Consider the following 27630-nt stretch of genomic DNA (forward strand, 5'->3'; position numbering starts at 1 on the left):
TATTAAATTGCCAAGTCACCTCACACTGGAATGAGCCTAAGCTACCATCTGCTGAATCATTGTGAAAACCCTCTGGCACTTCAGCACAACCTTGATGATTAAGAACAATTTGCCAGGAAGAGCTCAGGAAACTGGGCAATAATGAGCTGAGGCAGTCCCTGTCATTTGCTTCCAGCTGGCTAAAGAACTGGGAGCACCTTTTGACAAGTGTTTATCATGTTGCTTAAGCACCATACACATTTTCTACTGCTATTTTTGTCCAACTATGGACTAGAAGTAAATTGTAAGAGCCAGCATGATGTAGCAGATAAAATGTCAGACCAGGAGACCTGGTTTCACATCCCTGATTAGCCAGAGACTCACTGGAGAGCAGTTGTGGGTGGCACTGGTAAAAGCACTCCTTAAATATCTCACGTCCCTTGGGTACCTTGCTGGAACTGGTCTGATGTCATATAATACGCATAAGTAAATCTTACGGCATTTATTCCTTAGTCATGAGTTCTGCAGAACTGAAGTAGTATTTTAATTATTGTAAACAGATCTGATTCTTCATAAGCATGCTGTTATAAGTAAAACCTGTTGACCTGCCCTCCCACAGTAACTTCCATGTGCATCTTCAAGGACTAGTACACACCAGGACTTGGATGGTGCAAGAACCAGCAGGGTTTTTTGAATACAGAAAAACAAAAACACAGGGAATGGATTAAGAACCTTGTCCATCAAGATACTTCTCTATTCTAAATCACTCTTTCCAAAATCTGGTTTTTCTAGGACATAGGGTTCATTCAGTTTTTTTTTCCTTTTTGTTAGATCTATTTGCATATTAACTCATAGTTCAGGGAGTATGCAGTCCCTAACAGCTTCTAGTCTTTAAAGTAGGTGTTCTATAACTTCATTTTATTTATGCAAATAGTGGAGCAATTCTCTTCACCTTGTTTTTTGCTGCCTCTACTTTTCGTTTGGTGGAATAAACACATGTACACAACACTAAAAGGGTATACCATACAACCCTTTGAGTTACACAAGCTGTGGGAAAAAGAAAGTGGGTCAAACAAATTAGGCTGAATAAAAGGGTGATTTGTTCAGCTGGATAAGGTGCAGCACATCTGTTTACTGGTATGGGGTTTGTGGATCTGAAAGATGTGTTCAAATACAGCAAGCACAATTAATAAATATAAGCAAGTTTCCAAGCCGTAGGCAGATATAGGAAACAATTACCTATAAATCACACTCCAGTAATGCAGTAACACATCTATGTCCTAATAGATGCCCACATGCTCCCTTGTTTGCACTAGGCTTTTTATGTGTTCATAAAAGAGGCTCAGACAGACAGATAGATATGTATGCCATGCATGTGTATGCCACAGAGAGAGATGCCAAATATATACATACGTTCAAAGTTTGGGCCCTGAATTTAAATCCTTCTTCAGGCATGAACAATGCCTGATAGCGGAAGCCTGGGGAAATCATTATCCAGGGAGCCAAAATTTCTTCTTTGCATATAACTCAGACTCTCAAGGCAGAAACTATATATTGTGACAAGTTTGACTGGCTTGATCACTATGAATGGGTATTTAGCCTCTTGAGAAATGAATGTTAATTTTACTTAATGATTATGGTGAATCCCAAACAGAGCAATTAATCCTGGAAGGTGAAGCTGAAGACTAGAGCACTACAGAGTGCGAATCTAGTAGGCATCCTTCAGTCTTCAGAGACTATGTTAACGTGCTCTGAATAGAGGTTTTGGAACAGTATCTAGTGTGGTTGAGGAGGCCAAATCAAGAGTGGCACTCCCTTCCACACTGAATTCAAATAGTCTGTCCCCTGTCCAGCTCCCTGATTTGCTGCTTTCGGGACTGCCTCTTCGCCTTGGCCTGCTGGACAAGGGTCTCTTAAAATTCTCTCCAGGCTGAATGCTCAGATGTCAGGGTTTCCCATCTGTTGAGGTCCATTCCGAAGGCCTTCAGATCCTGCTTGCAGGTATCCTTGTATCGTAGCTGTGGTCTCCCTCTGGGGCAATATCCCTGCACTAATTCTCCATACAGGAGATCTTTTGGAATCCGACCATCAGCCATTCTCACAACATGCCCAAGCCAGCGTAGACGTCGCTGTTTCAGTAATGTATACATGCTAAAAATTCCAGCTCGTTCTAGGACTACTCTATTGGGAACTTTGTCCTGCCAGGTGATACCAAAAATGTGTCGGAGACAACGCATATGGAATGTGTTTAGCTTCCTCTCCTGCTGTGCACAAAGGACTCACTGCAGTACAGGAGTGTGCTCAGAACACAGGCTCTATAGACACGGATCTTAGTATGTGTCATCAGCCTCTTATTGAGCCATACTCTCTTTGAGTCTAGAGAACATGGTAGCTGCTTTGCCAATGCGTTTATCCAACTCGACATCTAAAGTGCATATAGTTGAGCCAAGGTACACGAAATCATGAAAAACCTCCAATTCTTGTGTGGGGATGGTAATAGAGGGAGGTGAGTCCATGGCCTGGGCCATGACTTGTGTTTTCTTCAGGCTGATTGTTAATCCAAGATCTTGGCAGGCCTTGCTAAAACGTTTATGTGTTGTTGGAGGTCTTCAGCAGAGTGGGCAACAATGGCTGCATCATTGGCGAAGAGGAAGTCCCGAATGCATTTCAGCTGGACTTTGGTCTTCGCTCTCAATATAGCGAGATTAAAGAGCTTTCAATCTGATCTAGTCCGGAGATGGACACCTTCTGTTGCAATTTCAAAGGTGTGCTTCAGCATGACAACAAAAAGGATCCCAAACAGGGTTGGCGTGAGGACACAGCCCTGTTTCACTCCGCTTGGACGTCAAAGGGATCTGATGTTGAGCCATCAAAAACTACAGCACCCTTCATTTCCTCATGAAAGGACCTGATGATGCTAAGGAGTCGAGGTCGACATCCAATCTTTGTAAGTATTTTTAAAAGGCCATCCCTGCTAACCAAATCAAAGGCCTTTGTGAGATCTATGAAGGCCACAAAGAGTGGCTGTTGTTGCTCCCTACATTTTTCCTGCAACTGTCTGAGGGAGAATACCATGTCAGTGGTGGATCTATTAGGTCAAAATCCACACTGTGAGTCTGAATAGACTGTCTGCAAGCACCTGGAGCCTCTTCAGCACAACATGGGCAAGCAGCTTCCCTACAACGCTGAGAAGAGAGATGCCACAGTAGCTATTGCAGTCGCCCCTGTCTTCTTTGTTCTTATACAATGTAACAATGTTTGCATCCTTAATGTCCTGTGGTACTCCACCTTCCCTCCAGCAAAGATAAAATATTTCATACAGCTAGGTGGAGATGATCTCTTTACAACAGGACTTCAGCAGGGATGTTATCCTTCCCAGGTGCCTTGCTGGAGGTGACAGAATCCAAGACAGCTATTATTTCTGCTAAAGTTGGTTCGCTGTCCAACTCTTCCAAGACAGGCAGGCACTCGATATTATTTGATGCCTCTTTGGTTGCTACATTTTCTCTAGAAAATAGCTCAGAGTAGTGTTGCATCCAGCATTCCATCTGCTGTGCCTGGCCCTGGATGATCACGCCTGTAGCAGACTTCAAGGGAGCAGATTTCTTCTGTATTGGACCTAAAACCTGCTTGATACTGTCATACATTTCCTTGATGTTACCTGTGTCCGCTGCTATCTGTATCTGAGAGCAGAGCTGAAGCCAAGAATCATTAGAACATCTCCTGGCGGTCTGTGGGACTTTGCTACGAGCAACTTGAAGAACCTGCAAGTTGTACTCACTCGGACAGGCTTTGTATGCTGCTAGAGTTCTCCTCTTTTCCTCGATGGCTGGCATCAACTCCTCCAAATCGGCTTCAAATCAGTCTGCCATCTTTTTGATCTTCTTGCCAAAGGTGGACAAGGCAGTGTTTGTTATAAACAGCATTCTTGAAACGTTCCCATCGTTCAGGTGCATTTGTGCTAATGAAAAGCAAACAAACAGCATCTTGCAGTTTAAATGGACAGAGTCAAAAAATACTACAGGCAGAGGAATTTCTAATCTCAGCTGAAACTGGGAGTGTAGCCTTATGGGGGCTGCAGATGTAGCTCTCCTGGGATCTGCTGCCTATTGGAGAATGCCTGTATGCTTCTTCTTAGGACTTACACATACATTTATACATCTTATATTTATATTATTTTATATATTCATATGTTTTATATTATACTTGTTATATTTAATAATATAGTTGGACTATAGAACAGGAAAAAGTCCTCAGTGGCCTTTTATCCAAATGAAACCGAACCCCACTTCAGTAAATGGAGTGAATGCACCATGAGTAGGGCTGGCTCTACCTCTAGGTCTAGGAAAAGTGAGGCAACTGTCAGGCTGAAGGTGCAAGGGGCAGCAGGTTCACATCCCCTGTTGGTCCTTCTGCCCTTCCTCACTACCACTCCTCTTTGCTGAAGGACAAACCTGTGTAGTATTATTATTATTATTAGTTGTTGTTGTTGTTTTATTTATATGCTGCATTTCTCCCAACAAGGGACTCAAAGTGGCTCACAACATTAAAATTCACACCATTTAAAAAGATAAATTAAACAACGTATGATTTAAAATACAATTCGAAGATTAAAACATGAAAACACTAAAATGCCCCCTTTGTGAGCCCGTTGCTCAGGGATAGTGAAGGATGCAACCCTGGTTCTCATGACAAAACAGGTTACAGATGCTAGTCAAAATGCAATCGGATGGCTGGGAAGACTTGCCTCTGATCAATCGTAACAAAAAAGGGTCACTTTTTATGGAGCGATCTCCTTTAAAGTGATCCGTCTGTCTGCTGGTGAATCACTCCAGCCTAGCTGCAAAAAGTAATAGTCCTACAGCTGAACCAAAAACATGCAGTTTGGGCCCAGATCAGGGCTGGGTGGGACGGCAATTCCCTGTACTTCATGTAATTGCTGGAATATATGTCACATTGGACCACCCCAAAAAATGGCCCCAAATGCAATCTATTCCCTAATGATCACACCCTCAGTCCTAGCTTGCACGTGTGGAATCACGAGGGCCACTCCCTTATCCTTAGCCCTGACTCTAGACATGGACACTACTCTAGGCTGTTGATAATAACTGGTGGATAAACATTAATGTCTTGTGGAGAGTTGGATTAAATGCCCCTTTAAACACTCGTTAACACGATTGAAGAAAATTGATAGGAAAGAGTTTAAGGAGACTACAGTATGAGAACATAACACAGTAATAACAAATGGCCATGTGATCCATGCACCAGAAATACGATTCTGTAAGACCTTTACTGTATTAGGTTCACTAAAATACCACACGTGTGGATTGCTTTCAAGTTTACTGAAAACCTGCTTCAAGCTGCAGGGTAAAAAATTTAGGGCATGGAGGAAGAAAAAAAATTTAAAGCCCAAGCTCCACAACTTGACGAGATGTTCTTTGGCCATTGTCTTTGCAAGCAGATTTCACCGGAACGTCTGTGATGCCTTGCCTGGGCAAGAGTGCCAAGCCATTCTAGCCTGAGGCAAGCCATGCAAGAGTACTGGAATGGTCCCAAAGTTGAGATGGGAGGCTGTTGCTTAACCTGGGACAACCTGCTTTCCCAATGTTGCTGTGTCACCTTCAGCAGGTCGCTGTGGTTTATCTCTCTAGCACCTGGCTGACCAACACGGAGGATTTAGGCTTTGAGGTACAAGCAGACAGGCAGTGGTCCAAGTTTAATTTTGAATCCAGGAAATGAGCCTAGAGAAAAAGCCATGTGGGTGAGGTGGGGGTGGGGGAGGGATGGAAGGAGATAGATAAGACAGGCAGGCGGTCATCACATGGGGAGTACCTAGCCTATGGCAAATCCATTTGGTAGATTTGTTTGGATTTAAATTAAGCAAAATCATCATCTGAGGCATGCATTGCATTCATAGGCCAGGTCTAAGGCAACAAAGGACAAGACAGAAAACTGGACACTTTATCAGAATAAAAACCCCAGAATACCTCAGCCAGCATAGCTACGCAAATTCTGGGAATTACAGTCCAGCAAACTAATGTTTCCAAACTCTATAAGGATTGGAAATCCAAGAGAAATTAATGGCAATGTTTTGTGGCTTTCTCAAGTTCAAAAATGTTTCTGAAGGAATGTTTTTATGTATGCATTGCCACAGGATCATTCAGTCCCAGTCACAAAAAAGGAATTTGTATTCACAATTACAAACATATATATCACTTCCTATAGGCAGTGACACCACATTTTAACACTTCAATTGCACAGAAAGCAAAATAAAGTCTAGTAGATTGGGTGTAGGCCGTGATAAAAATTCAGGAACCCACAATGGGAGAAGTCACCAGGGACATGTAACAGTAGCATCTGCACTCACATTCCAAGCCATGGCTGTAATGTGGATATCACCAGATAGTCAATATAGAAATCAAATAGACTATGTAATTAGAAGCAGGAGATAGAGAAGCTGTATTCTCTCTCAAAACAAGACCAGGAGCAGATTATGGTACTGATCATGAATTGCTAATAGTCAACATTAGAAGTGTAGACCCATAATATATTATTTAAACAATATTTCTGATTGATTTATAATCCACATAAATAGCAGATTTGCATTACTGAACTCAATTGACATGAACCAGAAGAAGTGTGGACAAAACCAGACATACAGTAGTTAAGGAAGAATAACAGAAAGACAATTCTTGTAGGAAAAGGAAAACGAAGACAGGTGACAGAAAAAACTGTTAAAATTGTAAAGGATAGTTGAGAAGCAAAAGTAAAGAGTTACAGAAGTAGGATCACAATCCCGAATGCAGTTTTTCAGCAACTGTCATGAAGAGACAGTGCAAGCAATGAGAGCAACAAAGGAATGGGGGGGGGGGTTACGACAAGAGCTCTGTCCCAGAAGATTAAATAAACCAAAAGGAAATTAAAATCTAGATTAGGAATGCTGAAAGACCACTATTTTACCAGGAAAAAATAAAGAGAAGGTGGAAGCAGTATATTGAAGACCTATACAGAAGAGATAAAAGGATGACAGACTCCTTTGGAAAGGAATCCTACAATGAAAAACCTGCAGCTCTAGAAAATGAGGAGACAGCTGCTCTGAAAACACTGGGAGAAAATAAATCAACAAAGGCTTTTACCATACATGGAGCGAGAAATGCCTGATGTTCAAGCTGGATTCTGAATAGGAAGAGGCACCCAAGACCATACTGCAATATTTGCTGGCTCCTGGAACACAGCAAAGAATTTCAGAAAAAGATCAGTATATGCTTTATAGACTACAGCAAGGCATTTGATGTGTAGATCATGAGAAATTATGGGTTATCCTGAATGAAATGGGTCTGCCTCAGCACTTGATTGTCCTGATAAGCAACTTGTATTGTGGACAAAAAGCTACCTGTAGGACAAAATATGGAGAGACAGAATGGTTTCTTAAAGGCAAAGATGTCAGACAAGGGTGCATTTTGTCCCTTTATCTGACCAATCCGTATGCAGAACATATCATGCAGAAAGCTGGACTAGATGCAGATCAAGAAGTGAACATTGGTGGAAGAAACATCAATAATCTAACATATGCAGATGAAACCTTCTCACTGGCAGAAAGCTGGAATGATTTGAAATATTTTTTGCGAAAGAGAAAGAAGTGCCAAAGCAGGACTGTAGTTGAACATTACGAAGACAAAAATCATGACTACAGAACTACAGAACTTTAAGGGTAACAAGAAATGGAAATTGTAATTGAAATTTCAAATGGAAATTGAAATGTTGCATTCCTTTGGTTCAATCATCAGTCCAAACGGAAACTGCAGCTAAGAAATCAGAAAATGGAAGGGCAGTACAGTAATGAATTAGAAAAGATCATCAAGTGTAAGGACGTGTCACTGGAGACCAAGACCAAGATCATCCACGCTCTTGTATTCCTGAACATTACGTATGGATGTGAAAACTGGACAGTGAAGAAAGCGGTCAGGAAAAAAATTGTTTCATTTGGAAAAATGGTGCTGAAAAAGAGGTTTGCGGATACCTTGAGCCGCTAGAAAGATGAAAAAGTAGGTTCTAGTTCAAATCACCTGGAGGCAAGAATGATGCAACTGAGGCTGTCATACTTTGGGCATATAACAAGAATGCAAGACTCTGGAAAAGATAACAATGCTGACAACAACAACAGAAGCAGCAGGAAAAGAGGAAGAACAAATATGAGACAGATTGACTCCATAAAGGAAGCCACAGGATGGAGGTTACAAGAGCTGAGCAGGGCTGTTGAGAACAGGACCTTATGGGGACCACTCCTTCACAGGGTTGCCGTAACTTAGAAGTGACTTAGTGGTATTTTAATGGCAACAAATAACAGTGCAATAGCGCGGGGGGGGGGGTCCTGCTAAAAAGTTGGGCCATTTATCCAACTGACAGTGCACTCCACTGACAACAGAATGCTGGTCTTAAGAAATTTGATTTGCTTCACTACATTATTTGCAAACAGAAAGATCTACAGTATATTTCATCCTGTTACCTTTAATAACTTACATCCGTTAAGGACTATATACAACATTAGTATCTACACTGAGTATACAAGGATTATGTGCGGACTTTATGCTCAGTAAATAAAAAGCTGCAATCTATAAATAATAGTATAAAAAAATGAAAGAAAAGCATACCAGCAGCCATTTATTGTTTTTGCATGATTTATTAAATATTATGTGTAAATAATTCCCGCAGGAACAGAAAGTTCTGCAAGGCACTGGAGCCTCTTCCACTCACCCACCCCACTGCCCAGCTAACAAACAGAAAGTTTATTCAGCAAATCTTTTGGTTTTTAAAATTCAAATGGCACAGCTGTACACTCTCAGGCCACAATCTTGACTTTAAGAAAATGCTGAGATTTTCAGAAAGATGTGGCTAGAACCACATCCTGTGCTTTTCCTGTGGCATGCATCATAGGCCTTACATATATTTTGGGGTGAGCCTCAAAAATCACAAGTGAGACCAAGGATTAATCAAAAGCATAAGACCAGAGCTTGGAAAAGTTATTATTGCTGGATGATAAAAGTGTAATCAGACAGGGAATACATTAGACAGGGAAATAGCTTGCATTCTGAACTATTTGTGGCACAGTCTGCTGCCAGTTAATTCCTGGCTCTCATACAACACACAGGAGATAATGTACTAGTCCAACACTGACCCATATCCAAGCTGGACTTTTCTGGTCCAGTAGGAAGGCTACCCTTTTTTGGGGGGTAGACTGGAGTGGTTCCTGAATGGACAGCGGAGTCACTTTAAGGGAGATAGCTCCCAGCAAAACAACCCTTTCTCACAATCTGATTGCACCCTAACTCCCAGAATCACATAGTCACCATGACTAGTGCCCATGACTAGGGAATCCGGGGAGCTACACACCAAAAAATATAGCCTAGCACCTGCACAAGACTATGCAAGTACAATATAACCTGAGAGAGTGACATGCAATGATGGGGACAGTCCTATTTTGGCAGCAAGGCTGGAAAAGACAATAATGCTGGGAAAAACTGAAAGCAGTAGGAAAAAAAGATCACATATGGGGTGGATTGACTCCATTAAGGAAGCCACAGCCTTGAATTTGCGAGAGCTAGATAGGGCTAGGACATTTTGGAGGTCATTCATTTGTACAGTTTCCATGGATCATTCAGAGATCTACTATAAAGTGCTATGCCCAATATTTTTATTTAAGCAAAAATAATATTACAGAAGGATATAAGAAAAATGTCTTAGGCAGTATGGACAAAAATTGCTAACAACTTTTTTTGTTCATTCACCACCAGATTCCTTTTCTGCAATGCCACATCCAAGTTGGACACACTTCAGCATTTTTTTTATGCAATTCAAAAAAATTGAAGTATGGTTTCAAATTCACTAACAGGGTAATCCCTTACATATATATTCTACTCCAAAAAAAGACCCACTCAGTTCAATAATATTGTCTGATAATTATGCATAGAATTGCAACCTAAATCTGTAACCCTAAGCACCAGGATGAGAAAACATGACTTCTGAGAAACTTCTGGGACTTCCACTGTACCTCAACAGTAAATATTTATCCCCCTGTAATACAGTGCCCCCCAAAGGAGGCAATTTTCTAATAACATTGCTATTACATATTTCTGTACAATGTAGGGCTCACATATCTTACACATTTTAAAGGTTATATACCAGTGCCAGATTCTCAACAATGCAACACCTAATCTACAGCAAAAAGCTACTTAAAAATCATTTTAAGTACAAAGGAAAACTTAAGTGTTGCTTTCCACAATGTGGTGGTCAAATACAGAAAAATAATCCTGTTTCAAAAACATTAACACTCTTGGTAAAGTTTAGCATCTGCAATGCAGTGACAATCGGAGTTGGGGGGGAACCCCAAATTCATTTCTGTGATCTCTACTGCTCCAAAGCAGGGCAAATCCTAATAGCAGGCTTGCTCCCTTTAATTAGAGTTTCCTGCAGCGTAGCGGACAAATTCTGCCCAGTGTCCCTCGCCTGCAATGCGGTAGTCGAAATCCACCGCAACTCACACACGCCACCCCTGCAGTGTCCGTCCGTATCTACTGTGAGCAACTGCTGGGGGGCTTAATTGGTGGGGATCTCAGTTCCCGCAAGGCGGCCCCTAACTAACCGTCCACCTAAAACTCGGGGATCGTGAGCTATTGAAAAGCATGAAACGCCAGCGTCGCAAGGCGGCTGTTTTCCTCCAAAGGTTACCCCATTCCGCACCACCACCCCCGCACACACACACACACACACACCGCTGGCCGGTTGCACGGCGTCTCAGGGACCGGGCGGCTTGGGCAGAGCCAGCCCTTCTTGCCTGCCAATGCACCGACCCCCGTGCCTGCATTACAAAATAAAATACGTAAAGCAAAACCAGAGGCGTGTGGGGGGTGGGGTGGAGGAGAGAGCTCGGAAGAGCCTGCAGCAAGGCTTGCAAGGGCGATCGGGGATGGCTACCAAAGTACTGTAGCTTGCTTTGCTCTGGCAACGAGGAGGCGACCTGCTATGTCCTTTTCGAGGGGCGCTGGGGAGTGGGTGGAAGCCGCCGTCGTTTCTTCCCCCCCCCCTCCACCTCCCCTTCTTCCGCCAGATACTTCCCGGCAGCGCTGCTAGTCTTCTTATGCGCGTTGGCAGCCCGCGGAAACACACACACCGACTGCCAGGCGCGGCGGGGGGGGGGAGAAATATATATAGAAACAGTGATATTTACAGGCACGCACGCACTCCCTCTCGTTCCCTCTCTCCCCCCCCTCCGGGCTTCGCCAAGATTGGGTCAAGGCAAGCAGCAGCCGCCCCCACCCCCCATGGACGGCGCGGCAAAGAAGTGGAGCAAGGCGACTGCCCCCCCTCCAAAAGCTCATGGCCGCCCCGCGTGAGCCCAGCCCCTGCCAAGCCCCGACCTCGGCAGGCGGCAAGCGCAGAAGGGACGACGACGACGACAGGAGAGAGGGAGGGAGGGAGCCGGCCTTGCCGCGTGAAAAAGCCTCCCCCCTCTTCCTTTTTCCTCCCGCTCACAGCACCGCTTACATAAACAAGGCGCCTGAGAAACCGAGGAGCTCCACGCTCGCCTCAGCCTTGCAGTGGGGACCGGGGGAGGGAACAACCACAGGGGAAGACCCCGGGAGCCCCGTCTGACTAACCGGTCTGGCTGGAAGAGCGGGGTGGGGGTGGCTGGCTGGCGGTTGAGAGAGAGAGAGAGAGAGAGAGAGAATTATTGACTGACATTGAAACAGGCGAGATTTCAAGACCTGCTTTATTAGATCCTCATACTTTTTAAAATAAGCTTTTATAAGCCTCTTTACTGATTTTTATTATTAATTAGTTACAAGGCCTTACAAGGCCTGTAGCTTCACCTTCACAAGAACCCTGTGAGGTGGGTCACTGTGTATCAGCGCTTTTAACCATTACCTCACATGGGCATTGGTTGGCCTGCCAAAAAAGCAGAGTATAAATGATACACAATACTGTACTATGGACACTTGTTTATTCCAGTTGTTGTACATGGAGACCACTTATTGAGCAACTCACGTAGGTCCCTAAAATTAAAGACAGCCACAGTGGTCAGTACTAAATAGTGGTCAGTACTAAATACAAATGCAAGAGTGGGCAATACCTATATAAACCAATAAAATAATAATAATCAAAAACTCTCTTAGGGTCTCCATAAAGCAAAAGTGACTTGATGGTACACATACAGTAACAGTCTACAGTAAATGTAAAATAAATGTAAATATGTCATTTAAATAGAACAGTACAACTGGCTATAGTGACCAGGCGTTCTATGTAGTTCCTGAGTCTACTGGCCACATGCTTCTTTGATGGGCAACTTAAAAGTCCCACACTTTTCTTCTGATTTCTTTTCTTTTTTTTTAATCTTTCTATCAGATCTGGATTGGACTGCTCTTCAAATAGACGTCTGTTCCTGGAAAGTAGGTCACAGGACCACCCTAGTTTTTTGAGTCCAGATTTGGCCTGGTTTCACCAAGGTTGCCAAAGTTGCATCCAGAAGTGTTTTAACGACACAACCTTACCAATTTATAGACTTATGGATTTACAATGCAACCGTATACTGTAAGCCTCATAAAGTCAGTGGCCTTTATTCCCAGGAAGTGGGTAAATGACTATAGTGTTCAGAGTAGATGTGTATAAAGCTGCATTGCTCTTGTTACTCTGGGGTTATATTATGCATTGTCATCAAAGCCTGTGACCGATATTAACCCTCCCTACTGCTGCTAAATTTATGTTGAGCTATCAATAGCTACAGTGATCCCAACTGAAGGTGGTGGGGAGCTTTCTCCCCCAGCAGCTCCCAATAAGTGTCCCTAGAACCATCAGTCTTAAGCAGAATACTGTAGTTAGCATGGGGTGATCGTTAACCCTCTCTCCCCAGCAGTCTTGACTGTAAACTCCAATGCATGTCTATGATGTGTGTGTGTGTGTGTGTGTATGTGTATAAAGGCATGCAGAAATATATGCAAAAACCTGCTGCCCAATCTCAGATGTGGGAAACATTGTATGCTTCTGCTGTAGTACAAGCTGCTGATGAAATCTCACCAGCCCAACCCAGCAGCACCACTTTCAGTTGAAGGTATTGGTTTTCATGAAATACTCTGATATGCTAGTTCTCTTATGTGCGGGGTTTTTCCTTTACTTGTACTAAGGAGCTGTCACCTTCATTTGTATTAGTACAGCTCATCAAACAGGTATAGCCCTGCAGTGGGAACTAGGACTAAATGACTGAGGCCAAAGCTAACCACAGAATTGAACTATGGGCTTAACCTTGCCAGAGTTCTGCATAGTCACCTCTGCATTAGTATGCCACACCCCAGCTGTTTTCTGTGCTTTCTTATTGCACAATGAGAAAGAAGGAACCAGAAATAATTGAGGGAGAGGAGCATTGACTATACAGACAGGGGCATCCTCTCCAGGAGTGATTCTTTCATGGGGCAAGGTGGTGCTGGGGAGTGAGGACATCTCTTTTCTACTGAATTTAAGAACAGGGCACACACCCTGTACTAAATATGTTATCTTCTGATTCAGGCAACCTGCCTGTCGGAGGTCCTCTTTCTGCTGCTGAGCTTTTGATGGGGTTTAATAATTTGCTCCTTGTTTTTCTGCTGAATTGCTTTATCTCATTCTTGCATTTTACTGTGTGGCCCTGATTTTAGTAACTAAATCTTTCTCTCTCTCTTTCTAGATCAGGGAGATCCCGCTTTATCCTCATAATAACCCTATGAGGTAGGTTAGACTCGTACTGGGAGATCCAGTGGAGCCAAAGTCTGAGCAGGCCAACCACTGTGCTGCAGTAGCTAAGCGGAAGAATTCTGAAGTTGAATAATGTATATCAGAAATACAGTATGTGGGTGAAGAAGAGTGGGCTTTCTGAATTTTGGTAACGTTGGATGTAAGAAGATGAGCCTATAGGTGTTGGCAGTTACTTCTGGAATGGAGGGTCATTTGAATGTCTGAAGCAAAACTCTGTTCCATAGGTTACAGGAAGGCACTAGTTGTTTCTGGAGGGGACATTATACAGTTTTATAGATTTGTTTGTTGCATTTAAAAGGGAGTGTTATGGAAGCCTTTATAGAGTGGAGACTAATAGGTTTTATGTTGTAAGTCTTAGTAACCTATGAAGTGCTTTGGTCCAAGAGGTGAGTCGATGACTCTGTGTATATGTGGGTGTTCTATGAAGGTTTGCATTAGGTGATGGAATTCTGTGGGGTGCGGTGGGGTGGGGTGGGGTGTTCTTTTGCCATTTATGAAACCGGAGTAGTCTGGAATGCTGTGCAATCTTTTCAAATTAAGCCACCAGGCTGCACTCCCTTTGAAATACACTCAAACAAAGTACGGCACTGCAGTTTTCCCTGCAGAGAGATTTATGACCTTTCTTCCTAGGCAGAGCCAAGAGATCTGTTCTGTTTTCTCGCTGTACACCTCCCTCCACCCGCTGCCTACGGTTGGTGCATTTGGCTTGGTTTTTAAATGCAGCCGCACGTAAGGACAGAACAGCTGTAGAATACTAAATATCCATCAAGGTGTCTAGGACACTAGCCCACCCTCTTTGCCTTGGTCTCTTTCTATTATTTTGGCATCAAAGCAATGCAGAAATGTTTCAAAGACATAAGCTTTATATGTTTGCTTGGGTTATGCTAGCTGTTCTTGTTAAATACTGTATATTCACAAAGGCTTTCACGGCCGGGATCTAATAGTTGTTGTGGGTTTTTCGGGCTCTTTGGCTGTGTTCTGAAGGTTGTTCTTCCTAATGTTTTGCCAGTCTCTGTGGCCGGCATCTTCAGAGGACAGCAGAGCACAGAGTGCTGTCCTCTGAAGATGCTGGCCACAGAGGCTGGCGAAACGTTAGGAAGAACAACCTTCAGAACACGGCCAAAGAGCCCGAAAAGCCAACAACAACCATTGTTCTTGTTAACTTAGTCTTTTCTTCACTTGGACAGAATTTCAGTTCTTTTACAGTGAGGCTGTTAATTATTGTTTGTTGTTGCTGTTTTAATTTTCCCAAGGATGTTTATGTGAAAATCAATGTAATCTTGCATGCAAATTGCAAACAGTTGTACTAAGGCACTTTGCCCAGCTGTTCCTGATAAATTCATGCTACTGCCCTCAGCTCTTACTTGGACAATAAAAGTATTTTGCACATGTAGGGAAATGTTTGGCCACAGTTAATGCTGTGCAACTAGTGGCTTCCTTGCCCAAAGGCTTGCTGACTTGAAGGAACATGTCTGGCAGCTCTTTAATAACCTAGAAATAATTTGCTCTCAAATCAGGATACATCAGTTGATTTACTAGTATGTTTCCATGAAAATATCTCTAGGATGCCAACTTCTGAGCCATTCACAGTGGCTCTGCCTTTTTAACCAGAAGCTTGTGGTTATTAAAGAATCGGGCAATAAGGCAGTAATGATTATCCTTACTCCATAAAAAAGGTTCACTTGTTGCCATATAATATGACTGTCTTTGCCCCATGGTTACATAGAGAAATAGCAGGTATCTATCTTGGATAAAAGACACAAAACAAACTATTTCTGTCTTGAAGAACAGAGACAGTCCATTGAGAACCTGAAGTACTGTGCCTTAATTTATCATGCTACTGTAAATTATTCCTCTTTTGACAACCCAATAGCCTGTGTGATGTCATCTGGAAATTGAAGACTGCAGTTTGAACACACTTTCCAGAAACAAGTTCCCACTTATCTCAGTGCAGTAGAAATATATGAGTATATGCTTCATCCAATCTGCAGCAATAAGATAGGTATTCGGCAACACTTACAATTAATACACACACTTTAAAAGCACCATTAAACAACCTTTGGGGATGAAACCTCCTTATACTACCCAGAATGTGACAATGAACTTTATTAGGCAAACCAGGTCACCTAGGCTAAGAAATAAACCAACAGCAGTAATGTTGGAAGAAAAATAAGGCAAAGACCTTTTATCAGAATTCTCAGGATATACCAATCAATAATTATTCTAAATTAATTTTAAATCGTGCATTTCTTGTATTGCGAAAGAAGATCGCCTTTTAAAACTAGCTTACTCCTTGAGCTTTTCAGGTTCATTTATATGAAACGGAGAGGCTAGGGAATCCCACTTCCTAACATTAGAAAATGCCAAAGGAGAAAAAAAAGTACATTCAACAGAACATGGAGGGTCCCTCATTTGAAAATTGTTTTTATGAGAACTCTCTTAAAAGCAACTTGAGCTGGAAACCACAACCTAGCCCAACCATTCTATGACTGTATGATTTCAAAGCGTTGATTTTGCCTGTTGTGCTATCATGTTGTTTTTGCTTCATAGCCTGCTTTACTGGGTCAGGGCAGAATCAAAGGTCGATGGGGAGCGGGGAGCGCTCCTGCCTGGCAAAATCGCCTGCCATGTGCCTTTCTCAGGCAGTTGCCTCCCAGCAGTTGGAGGCTTGCCTTTTGCTAGTCATTCCATGTGAGTTCCTGTCTTTCTGTTCCTTGTGTTTTCAAAAGCCACATCCATTTGAGAAGGGCTGTTTGTTTAAAAAGGCTTCCCTCCCTCCCTCGCTCCCTCCCTCCCTCTCTCTGAGTCACATGCTGAGGACATGTGAGGCTAGTTCCATTTTTAGCCACAACAACTTCTTCACTAGACATCTCTGCTGCAGTGACATGTGCAAGGCCAAGAGGCGGAGATGCTGCACGTGTACGAACAGGATCTCAGCTCTCGCTCTCTCTCTGTGTGTGTGTGTGTGTGTTTGTGTGTATATAGTTCTCTGACTACAGTACAGGAAATTCCTGTTACAAACCAGCACATGTTTTGCTGGCTAAAAGGAGGAGGAGGGATCTTTTTTTGGGGGGGGGGATTAACTTACTAAACCAAGTTGTGGGGAGAATGTTTACCCATCCGAACCAAATCCAGAGAGCTACCTTTTTCTATTACCAATGTTTCTGTATTCCCCTAGTGGATAGTAAAGGGAAAAGGGAGGTGGGAGTTTGGCGAGGAAAGCCCTCAATGCGGAGGAACTGCAGTACAGCTGAAGGGGTGATGTTTATATCTGCAGTGGGCTTAAGGGCCCTTTCCATATTGGAGGAGAGAAACAAAATGTATTGCAGGTAGAAGAAGAGATTCTTCAGATGCGAAAGACAGGTCAAGGGAACTTAAACTACAGTATTTGAGTCATCGGGTTTTTCCAGTGCAATGTGCCAGTTTTTGAATCACACAACACTGTCTTACACCTTTGATTATTTTAAAAGTGAGGAATGAAAATAAAGGGTGCAGCTTCTGAGGTATTTTAAGATAGGCAGATTTCAATAATTGCATCCTTGGGCATGGATTAAGAGCTACATCAAACCCAATTCTTATCTAGTTGGCATAGCTTTGTATTTTATTGTGAAACAATTAGCAATGTGTTTCATTACTGGCAATCAGAGAAGGAAGTGCCCCAAATGAGGTCTTTTATCTTTTTCAGAAGTAATTTTGACCAGCATAAGCTTTCAATATACAAACAACTGTTTGTGAAGTACAGTACAGCCCAATGTGTGTATATTCCTGAGTCAAGCAGTTTGTTTCACTATGCCACCTTTAGCCTACCTTATTTTTCTTATTTTCTAGGTTCAGAAAGAAAGCGTCTTTGCTGTCCACCCCAAAACAGAAAAGTAGCTCCAGAACCATCATGTTTAGTAAGTACAAGGGGAAACAACAGGGTTAATAAAACCACTGCAGTGTTCTGTGTTCGTTCACACAAGCCAGTAAAATATACCGTAACCCCCTGGGGCTGCTGTTAAGAGCGTTCCCACAGGTCAGCTCCTGCATTCCGACTGCAACTCAGGGCTTGGAATGCAAAAGCCAATTCTTCCTCCCAAAGCAGATGTAACTTGCAAATTACTAATGGTCTATTCTGTTGAAAGGTAACTGTTTTGACAATTACTTAAAAACTAAAGGTCTCCCCCCCCCTTGTCTTTAAGTTTCCCATTTATCCAGGAAGGCTGGATGTTCCCAGGGTAGCCTTTCATAACATCCATTGCCTGTGACAGTGTATATTGTTCATGTATTACACATTTGTATAATACCTGTTCATCTACAAACACAGTATTAAGCAGAGGGGAGTGGGCCAAAAACCCAGGATAGTATTAATTCTCCAAAAGCAACAGAGACCCCTTAGAGCAGACATTCTGAAATTTAACCCCCATCCACCCCCAATATTCTTGGGCGATGTCTCTTAAGCACCCTAGTTAGCACAGCCAATGACCAGGCCTTCTGGGAGTTGCAGTCTAAGAATGTCTGGGTCCCAAAGTTTCATAACCACTGTCTTCAAGTCTTGCCAGTCAGAAGTACCAATCCAAATATCCTATTCACATGCTGTATTCAAACTTCCATGCTGTTTATTTCAGCCCCACCCAAGTAGGTAGAATGTCTCGTTCTAGTAGCTAATAGCTGGAAAGCATCAAAGGTCATTATTTTTCATAAACCTCCAGCTAGTGAACAACAGAAAAACCTTATGAGAAAAGTCATTTTGCATACAAGAATGTGTTTGCATTAGCATTTATTTCTGGCACTGCCCATCAAAATGCTTCCAAAAGGTAAGGGCTTATTAGGCCATAAAAATATGGGTGTGAAATAACTATTCCTGGCATAGAGCCAGTGTGCTGTAGTGGTCAAGAGTGTGGAGCTGGCATGTGGGAGATTCATGTTGTAGCCTCTACTCAGTCATGTAACTCTCTGGATGACCTATCTCACAGGTTTGCCATAAAATGCTAGTCTTAACCTAACCTATAAAGCCCTAAATGGCTTGACTAAGCTATATAAAAGACCGTATCTCTCTCTCTATGAGCCTGCCTGGGCTTTAAGATCATCAGGGGATGACTTTCTCTCAGTCTTGCCACCCACACAGGTCCCTTGGTTGGAACACACAAGAGAGCCTTTTCTTGCTGCTCCCAGACGCTGGAACTCCCTCCCATGGGAAGCCAGGCTGGCCCCATCTTTGTTGTCACAAGCTTTCCCTTAATAACTGGTGGACTGAGAGAGGTTTTTAAATTAATGTTTGTGCTCTGTTGTTTTTAATGTGTTTTAGTATTGATTTTATTACTTATGTTAATATACTTGATTAATTCTTTTTAAATATTTGTGTATATACAGTTTTTAGCTTCTACATATTGTCTTTTTAATGATGTAGGCCACCTTGAGTTCTTTTTAAGAAAAAAGGCGGGATAAAATATTTTAATTAAATAAAGAATAAAGTGGAGATGAGAATTTGATTCCCCACTGTGCTTTTTTGTCAGGGGCTGAATTCAGTGATCCATAGGGTCCCTTCAAGCTCTGCAGTTCTGAAGGAAATTGCTACATTCTGAAGGAAATCAACCCTGAGTGCTCACTGGAGGAACAGATCCTGAAACTGAGGCTCCAATGTTTTGGCCATCTCATGAGAAGAGAAGACTCCCTGGAAAATACAGTACGCTGATGTTAGGAAAGTGTGAAGGCAAGAGGAGAAGGGGACAACAGAGGACGAAATGGTTGGACAGCGTCACCGAAGCTACCGACATGAATTTGACCCAACTCCGGGAGGCAGTGGAAGACAGGAAGGCCTGGCGTGCTCTGGTCCATGGGGTCACGAAGAGTTGGACACGACTTAATGACTAAGCAACAACGCTTTGGAGAGGCAACTTTTTAGCACTCAGCACTTGGCATGCCCTATGGGCAAAACAGGAGGATACAACTTTTTCAGATTAAAAGAAAACAGCTGAACAATCTATCACACTCCTTCCAAACCCACTGTCTTCCAGGTGTGTTGGACTACAGCACCCAGGTTTCTTAGGGATGGTGGAAGTTGTAGAGAAAAACTAATACAGAAGTGGTGGCACTTGAAAAATGGGGGTCACAGCCTTGTCTCCTGTGTCCTTCAATTCATTTTGATTGTGATGAAATTGGAGTAGCTCTGGATTTAATGCGAGATATAACTACACCCGCATAGTTGCAGATGCAAGGGAGCCAAGGGAGCTTGGCTGACTGGGTTGCAGCTGCACCAAGCTGACTTCAGGAGCCACCTAGTGGCCAGTGTTTGCAACTGCTGAACAATTATGCCACAGGCCTGCAAAAACAATTTATATCTTGTAAAATCATTGACTAAACGACTAAACAACAATAAAAATCATTTTGCAAATGAAACATGTCAGACAAATAAATAATTGTAGTAGAACCGAGTGTTGTATGGCAACCCACATCACAGTGACAGTTCCAAAGAGCAACTGTGTTGGCCTGTTATGGTAACTCTTCCCCAAAAAAGAGGGAGTAGGTGTACCACAAAGAATCTGTAGGTTTTTAAGGAGGACTCCTATTCGTTCTCACAGTGAGGTATCTGACCCTTAGGAATGCCAAGGAAAACTACACAGTAGTGCAAACCTCATTTGTATATTGGAAATGTTATTTATTTTGTACTGTGGCTCCCAGAATACCACCATGGTTAATAGTTATGCTAGTTGTAGGATTCTGGGAGTTGCAATGAAAAATTATAATTTCAGTCCTCATCTATCTTAACATATGGATGCTTTCCAGCATCATGATAATCCAGAACTCTATAATGAATGCAAGGCAACAGAGTCTAGAAAACTAGTCTCTCATTGCTAAATTGCTATCACTTGCCACAGAAGTCCCTAAAGCAGTCAGTGAGTATCCTCTCTTATTTTGCCCCCCAATAAGTCAGATAGACACTCCAGGGTAGTTTCTTAACCATGTTCAAGAGCAACTCTGTACACAATAACTTACAGTAGTCTAACCAAAATATTAACAGACCTTGGGGCATTGTTGCCAGGCTATTCCTGGCCAGTCACGTTGGAACTACACTGGCTGTGATTTGATTTGCAGTCTGTATTATGGCTGAATTCACAGTCAGTGATCACACAAGTTTGTGAATTGATTTGGGAGTTCATTGTTCACACCTGATGTAATGCCCCTTCTTGCTGCCCTTCCTCTGGTCCCGCCTCTGCTGATCCTTTTATGGTTTTATATCAAGATTTTGAAAGGGTTGTACTGTTCCAGAGTTTTTCTTAACATGTATAGAATTACCATATACCATTGGAACATGTTATTTCATCTGGGTTGTTTCTGTTTTGTTCGTAATTTTTAAAACTGTCTTTCATCTGCAAGTGATCTAGCACTATGCTGGTATATGAATACTAGCATTAAGGTGATATAGCACTTATACATATAATTTTGTTTTTAAAATTTGAACAATAATTGGGGGGAAAGCATGCAGGGGCGATTGTTCCTGCAGCCCCTGTCTTTACCAGTTAGAATCAACTGATCACAAGGGGAAAAATGTGTTGGAACCATTTCAGCTTGAAAAAAGTAGAAGCCCCAGTGCCAGGGAAGAAAAGACGTATTGGGAGCAAAAAGGGCCAGAAGGGTTCAAATTGAGCTTTGCATTGTCTGATAATGGGGAAAAAATGGCTCAATCCATATTATAAACACAACGAATCCTGCAGTATTTGATTGTGTAGCCACCAACTCAGTCTACATGGATGAAATGCCCTCTCTGCCATTTGGGTTACTTGAGCCTCTAGCAACAAATCTGGAGCAAAGACTGTTCCTAAATTGCAAATCTGATTTTCAGAAGTAGTGCAGCCTCAGCCAGGTCTGAGAATCTCAATCTCTTTCCCCAGACAAGGAAATCATCCACCTACAGGATCTCTGTCTCATCTAGACTGAATTTTTATCTATTTATTATTTATTTGTTCTTCTTATCTACATATACAGCTCTCCTCTCTTCCAATTAACTCAAGGTGGTGTACACTGCTCTCCTCTTCCTCATAACAATGTTGTAAGATACACCAAGCTGAGAGAGTGACTGACTCATGTCACTTAGTGAGTCTAATGGCTCCATGGGGACTAGACCTGGATCTGCACAGTCACAGTCTGACACTCCAGCACTGTTGGATTTTGACTGTGTCTTTGGAAGCCCAGGTTCTGATCCTCACAAACAAAAAACATGACACATAAGGAAAAGGGGACAAAAGAGAATAGGTGTTACATAACAGCACTGATGTTACCTGTCTGTCATGGGTTTGGAGGGAAAGTTCCATCCTATGGGGAGTGGAAGGCGGGACATCAGGAGGAGGGGCTGTACTGTATAAATATGTGATGCCTGTGTGGTGAAGAGTTGATGCTGAGATGCTGAGAGACACTGGGTAGTGACGAAGCAGCAGCTGGGAAGAAGAAGCTGTTGTGGGAGTCTGTGTGTCAGACAGGGTACTTCTGTGTGTCAGAGTACCAACCTGATAGGTTCAGGTGTCTGTTGGTTAGCCAGAACTGATAGGTTCAGGGTCTGTGCTTTAAGTTAAAGGTTCTAGGTGAACCAAACTGTATGCTTGTGTGTGTGAGAATAAGCCACGTTACTTTATTTTATTCACCTGATTGTTTTATTTACCCTGTTTGTATTTAAAATAAACCTTATTCTTTTATTGTTTAAAAATCCATCCCTGGTCTGTGTGACTTCTTAAAGGGAATGGTTGGTGGCAGCTTAGTGTAACTGTGTGACAGATACCAGTAGGTCTGGGTTTGTGTTACATAACAGCACTGATGTTACCTGTCTGTCATGGGTTTGGAGGGAAAGTTCCATCCTATGGGGAGTGGAAGGCGGGACATCAGGAGGAGGGGCTGTACTGTATAAATATGTGATGCCTGTGTGGTGAAGAGTTGATGCTGAGATGCTGAGAGACACTGGGTAGTGACGAAGCAGCAGCTGGGAAGAAGAAGCTGTTGTGGGAGTCTGTGTGTCAGACAGGGTACTTCTGTGTGTCAGAGTACCAACCTGATAGGTTCAGGTGTCTGTTGGTTAGCCAGAACTGATAGGTTCAGGGTCTGTGCTTTAAGTTAAAGGTTCTAGGTGAACCAAACTGTATGCTTGTGTGTGTGAGAATAAGCCACGTTACTTTATTTTATTCACCTGATTGTTTTATTTACCCTGTTTGTATTTAAAATAAACCTTATTCTTTTATTGTTTAAAAATCCATCCCTGGTCTGTGTGACTTCTTAAAGGGAATGGTTGGTGGCAGCTTAGTGTAACTGTGTGACAGATACCAGTAGGTCTGGGTTTGTCACATTGATTGGTGTCCAGCGTGTGGGATACGACTGGTCCAGTTGTCCAGCGGTCCAGCAAAGCCTTGGCAAGTGTGCCCAGAGCAAGGGGGGTCTAGTCAGGGACAGTCTGAGGCGCGTAGGTAATCTTCTAGGTGTACCTCACGGGGAGGTGCGCTAGTAGAAGAACGTGCCAACTGGGGAGACTTAGATTAAGGTGCTCTGAGGCAGCCTGATTTTGGCGGGAAAACGCTGAGGCAAAACTGCGTAGCAACAGCGAGCTAGCTTGCCAGCTGAGAGGCCCAGCAGAGGGGGGTAGGCTCTGACTCGATACTGTTGCAAATTTAGTGCTGAAGAACAGCAGCAATCTCTAGGAGAGCTGGTTCTGAGGCAAGAAGGAAAAAAGTGGTCGTTTTATTTTGAGGCTTGACTTTTTAAAGCAGCCTGTTCTGAGGGGGGATTATGCCCTTGACTCGAAGTCAAGTAACAGACATGGGTGAAGTGAAAGACCCCCAGATTGACCAAGGTTCTGAGGATGAATTTGGCTCAGTGCAAGGTGACAGCACAGGAGAGCAGGACCCAGAACTCAGAAAATTACTCCTAGCCCAACAGCATGAACTGAGGGTGAGGGAAATGGAGGAAAGGGAAAGAGAGAAACAGCGGCAATTTGAAATAGAGAGAGAGAGAGAGAAAATTGCTCTGGAGAAAGAAAGAATGGCGTTTGAATTAAGAAAACTGGAAATGATGAACCAGAACAATAATAATAATAGGGATTCTGAGGGAGGCCAACTGTCTAAGGCTGACCTGAAGAAATTCCCTGTGTACCACAAGGGAGATTGTCCTGAGGTGTTCTTTTCCTTAGTGGAAAGAGCGTTTGTGGACTTCTCAGTGAGGGAAACTGAGAAGATGACCATCATGCGTTCTTTAATCAGTGGTAGCCTGGCTGAGGTTTATGCCGAGATGCCTGAGGAACGGATGAAAGATTTTGCAGAGTTTAAGAAACTGGTGTTTGCAAGACATGGGATAAATGCAGAGCAGCTGAGACAAAGATTCAGGTCCCTAACCAAAAAGCCAGAGCAGACTTTCACCCAAGTGGGGGCCCAATTGGTGAGGCTGCTTGAGAAATGGCTATCGCAGGAGGGGACAGAGACCTATGAACAGCTTAAAGACTTGATAGCCCTGGAACAGTTCTATTCAGTCCTGCATGGGGAATTGAAATTCCAGGTGAGGGAAAGGAAACCGAAATCTGTGGCAGCAGCCGCAGAGATCGCGGATTTTATCTCCCAAATAAGAAAGCCCTTGGGTGAGGGGAAATCTGTAGGTAAACCCAAAGAAACCTACAGCAAGTACTCTCAGGGACCAGGGAAAAGCCAGCAAGGGGGAGGGGCCCATGGTGAAGGGAAGCCCTCAGGCATGAAACCAAGCCCTCAGAATTTGGAGGGAAAACCCAAACAAGAGGAGAGAGAATCAAAATACACCAGAAAATGCTATTTCTGTCAGGGAAAGGGTCATCTGATCTCAGAGTGTGAGAAATTGAAGCAGCTAAAAGGAATGGTGCCTCAGAATTCTAGTGGGACCAAGCCAAAAGCTGTGTTCTGTGTCCAGAAAGAGCAAGGCTCAGTGTCACAGAGGGAGCCTGTTGCCATAGCTACTCAGTCTGGAACAGCTACCTCTGCTGATCAGGCTGAGGAAAATGGTCCTCTGGTGGAGGTAAAGCGCTGCTTGCTGATAAAAACAGATTCTCAGTTGTTTGAGACAGCAGGGGTGGACGTAGGAATACTTGACCGTCAGTATAGGGGGCTGCGGGACACTTGTTCCCAGGTAACCCTGTGCCATCCAGATATCATCCCTAGGGAGTTTATAATCCCAAATGAGAGCATGAAGGTGGCAGGGATTGAGGGGCAGGTAATCTCTCTGCCAGTAGCTGAGGTACCTGTCAACTTTCAAGGCTGGAGGGGAGCTTGGCGCCTAGCAATTTCATCGACTCTGCCAGCAGCCGTGCTCGTGGGAAATGACCTGGCTGAACATGTGAAACGGGTGCTAGTGATTACACGCTCACAAGCCACCACAGGGACAGTTCAGGGGGGTAATGATGAGCCAGAGACGGAAGCAGAGGGGAGTTCAGAAGCTGTGGTGGAAACCTTAACCACAGACAGCAGATTTGGACAGGAGCAGAAGGCAGACGCCACTCTCCAAAAGTGTTTTGAACAGGTGACTGACGCGCAACTAACACCTGAAACCCCAGTGAGATTTCTGGAGAAAAAGGGGATTTTATATAGAGAAACCCTGAGAAATATCTCAAAAGGGGGAGATGGGATCAGAAGTCAGCTGGTGGTACCTGAAAAGTATCGCCCCATGATCTTACAGAGAGGTCACTCTGACATGTTTGCTGCACACTTAGGAGTGAACAAAACACAGCAGAGAATCACACAGAATTTCTACTGGCCTGACATAGGGAAGCAGATCAGGGAGTTCTGTAAACAATGTGATGTGTGTCAAAGGCAGGGGAATAACCGCGACAGGACCAAAGCAAAGTTGTGCCCTTTGCCTGTGGTTGACACTCCGTTCAAATGCATAGGGGTGGATATTGTGGGACCTTTGCCCAAGGCCACAAAGAGGGGGAATAGGTTCATTCTAACAATTGTGGACCATGCCACAAGGTATCCTGAAGCCATACCCTTGACAAACATCGAAACTAACACAGTGGCCGATGCTTTGGTGGGGTACATGTCCAGGATGGGATTTGCCTCAGAGATAATCACAGATTTGGGCACATCGTTCACGTCAAAGCTCATGAAACGCTTATGGCAAATCTGTGGAATTAAGCACAAGGAAACCACTGCCTATCATCCGGAAAGTAATGGGTTAACTGAGAAGTTCAATGGGACTCTGATGCGCATGATAAGGGCTTACTTGGCAGAGAATCCAAACAATTGGGACCAGAAGCTGCAATCCCTTTTGTTTGCTTATCGATCAGTGCCACAAGCCAGTACCGGGTTCAGTCCATTCGAACTTTTATTTGGGAGAAGGGTGAAAGGGCCCCTTGATTTGATCGAGCAGGGTTGGGGGCAGATCGCCCAGGGTGACCCACAAGACGTTGTGACTTACATAGACACCTTGATGAATGACCTAAGGAGAAACCTAGAGCTAGCAGCAGAGACCCTGCCAGCTCAAAAGGTCAGAAAGAAAGCTTGGGATGACCAGGAAGGCAGGGAGAGGCGCTTTAACCCAGGGGAGGAAGTGCTTTGGCCTAGGCTCTGCAGAGAGAGCAAACTGCAGCTGGGTATCCCAGAAAGAAAATACTTGGGTCACAAGGTAGGGGGAGGAATGATAAAACCCCTGGAGGCCAAAATAGAAGCTGTTCGTGATTGGCCTAGACCCAATACCAAGAAAAAAGTCAAATCATTTCTTGGGTTGGTGGGCTACTACAGAAAGTTCATCCCGAGGTTTAGCGAGATTGCGGCTCCGCTGACCGATCTGACGAGGAAGAAGGCTGATGACCGCATCCCGTGGACCAGCGACTGTGAGGCGGCGTTCCAGAGGTTGAAGGAGGCGTTAATCAACTATCCAGTCCTGCGTGCTCCAGACTTCGACCGGGAGTTTATCATCTACACCGATGCGTCTAACAGCGGGGTAGGAGCAGTTCTGTGCCAGGAGGATGAGAATGGTGACCAGCATCCAGTGTCCTACCTGAGTAGGAAACTTCAAAAAGGTGAGAGACATTTGGCAACCGTGGAGAAGGAGTGTTTGGCCATAGTCTACGCGATCCAGAAGGCCAAGCCTTACATCTGGGGAAGACATTTTATTCTGTGTACTGACCATTCACCATTGCAATGGTTAAAGACAATGAAAACCCACAATAGCAAACTTATGAGGTGGGCTTTAAACCTACAGGACTATGACTTTGAAGTGAAGGTGGTCAAAGGGTCAGTGAACTGTGTTGCTGACGCCTTATCAAGAAGACCTGAAGAATGAAGACGGCGAAAGAACATGGACTATGTGTATATAATGATGAAAAAGTTAAATGTACCTGTTTTTGAAGTTGGTTTGTATGAATAAAGGTAAATTGATGTAATGTAGATGGTAAATGTTTAAATGCCTATTTGCTATGGTTTAACTTAGAATGTAAGTATGAGTAAGTAGAATATGGTATGTATAAATGTTGTTGTGTATTTTATGCAGGTTGTTTTTTGGTGAAAAGCACTTTTAGCTTTCCCCCTACAAAACAACTTATAAAGAGGGGAGGTGTTACATAACAGCACTGATGTTACCTGTCTGTCATGGGTTTGGAGGGAAAGTTCCATCCTATGGGGAGTGGAAGGCGGGACATCAGGAGGAGGGGCTGTACTGTATAAATATGTGATGCCTGTGTGGTGAAGAGTTGATGCTGAGATGCTGAGAGACACTGGGTAGTGACGAAGCAGCAGCTGGGAAGAAGAAGCTGTTGTGGGAGTCTGTGTGTCAGACAGGGTACTTCTGTGTGTCAGAGTACCAACCTGATAGGTTCAGGTGTCTGTTGGTTAGCCAGAACTGATAGGTTCAGGGTCTGTGCTTTAAGTTAAAGGTTCTAGGTGAACCAAACTGTAT

General features: G+C 43.5%; 1 protein-coding gene and 1 long non-coding RNA gene across 2 annotated transcripts in view; one reads left to right on the top strand and one right to left on the bottom strand.

Annotated features, from left to right (window-relative positions):
• Window positions 1–11115, bottom strand: part of NR1D1 (nuclear receptor subfamily 1 group D member 1) — a 34308-nt gene extending 23193 nt beyond the window's left edge. The window contains exon 1 of the mRNA XM_073004238.2: window positions 10951–11115. The gene's annotated coding sequence lies outside the window, so the exon portion shown is untranslated. The remainder of the gene's footprint in view (window positions 1–10950) is intronic.
• A 1826-nt stretch (window positions 11116–12941) lies between these two features.
• On the top strand, window positions 12942–19510 carry LOC140708426 (uncharacterized). Its single transcript, XR_012088597.2, has 4 exons — window positions 12942–13081; window positions 13691–13731; window positions 17587–17654; window positions 19254–19510. It is a non-coding gene; the product is annotated as an uncharacterized LOC140708426 (long non-coding RNA).
• Window positions 19511–27630: the final 8120 nt, after the last annotated feature.

This window comes from Pogona vitticeps, chromosome 6 (genome assembly GCF_051106095.1).
Source record: "Pogona vitticeps strain Pit_001003342236 chromosome 6, PviZW2.1, whole genome shotgun sequence".
Lineage (NCBI taxonomy): Eukaryota > Metazoa > Chordata > Lepidosauria > Squamata > Agamidae > Pogona > Pogona vitticeps.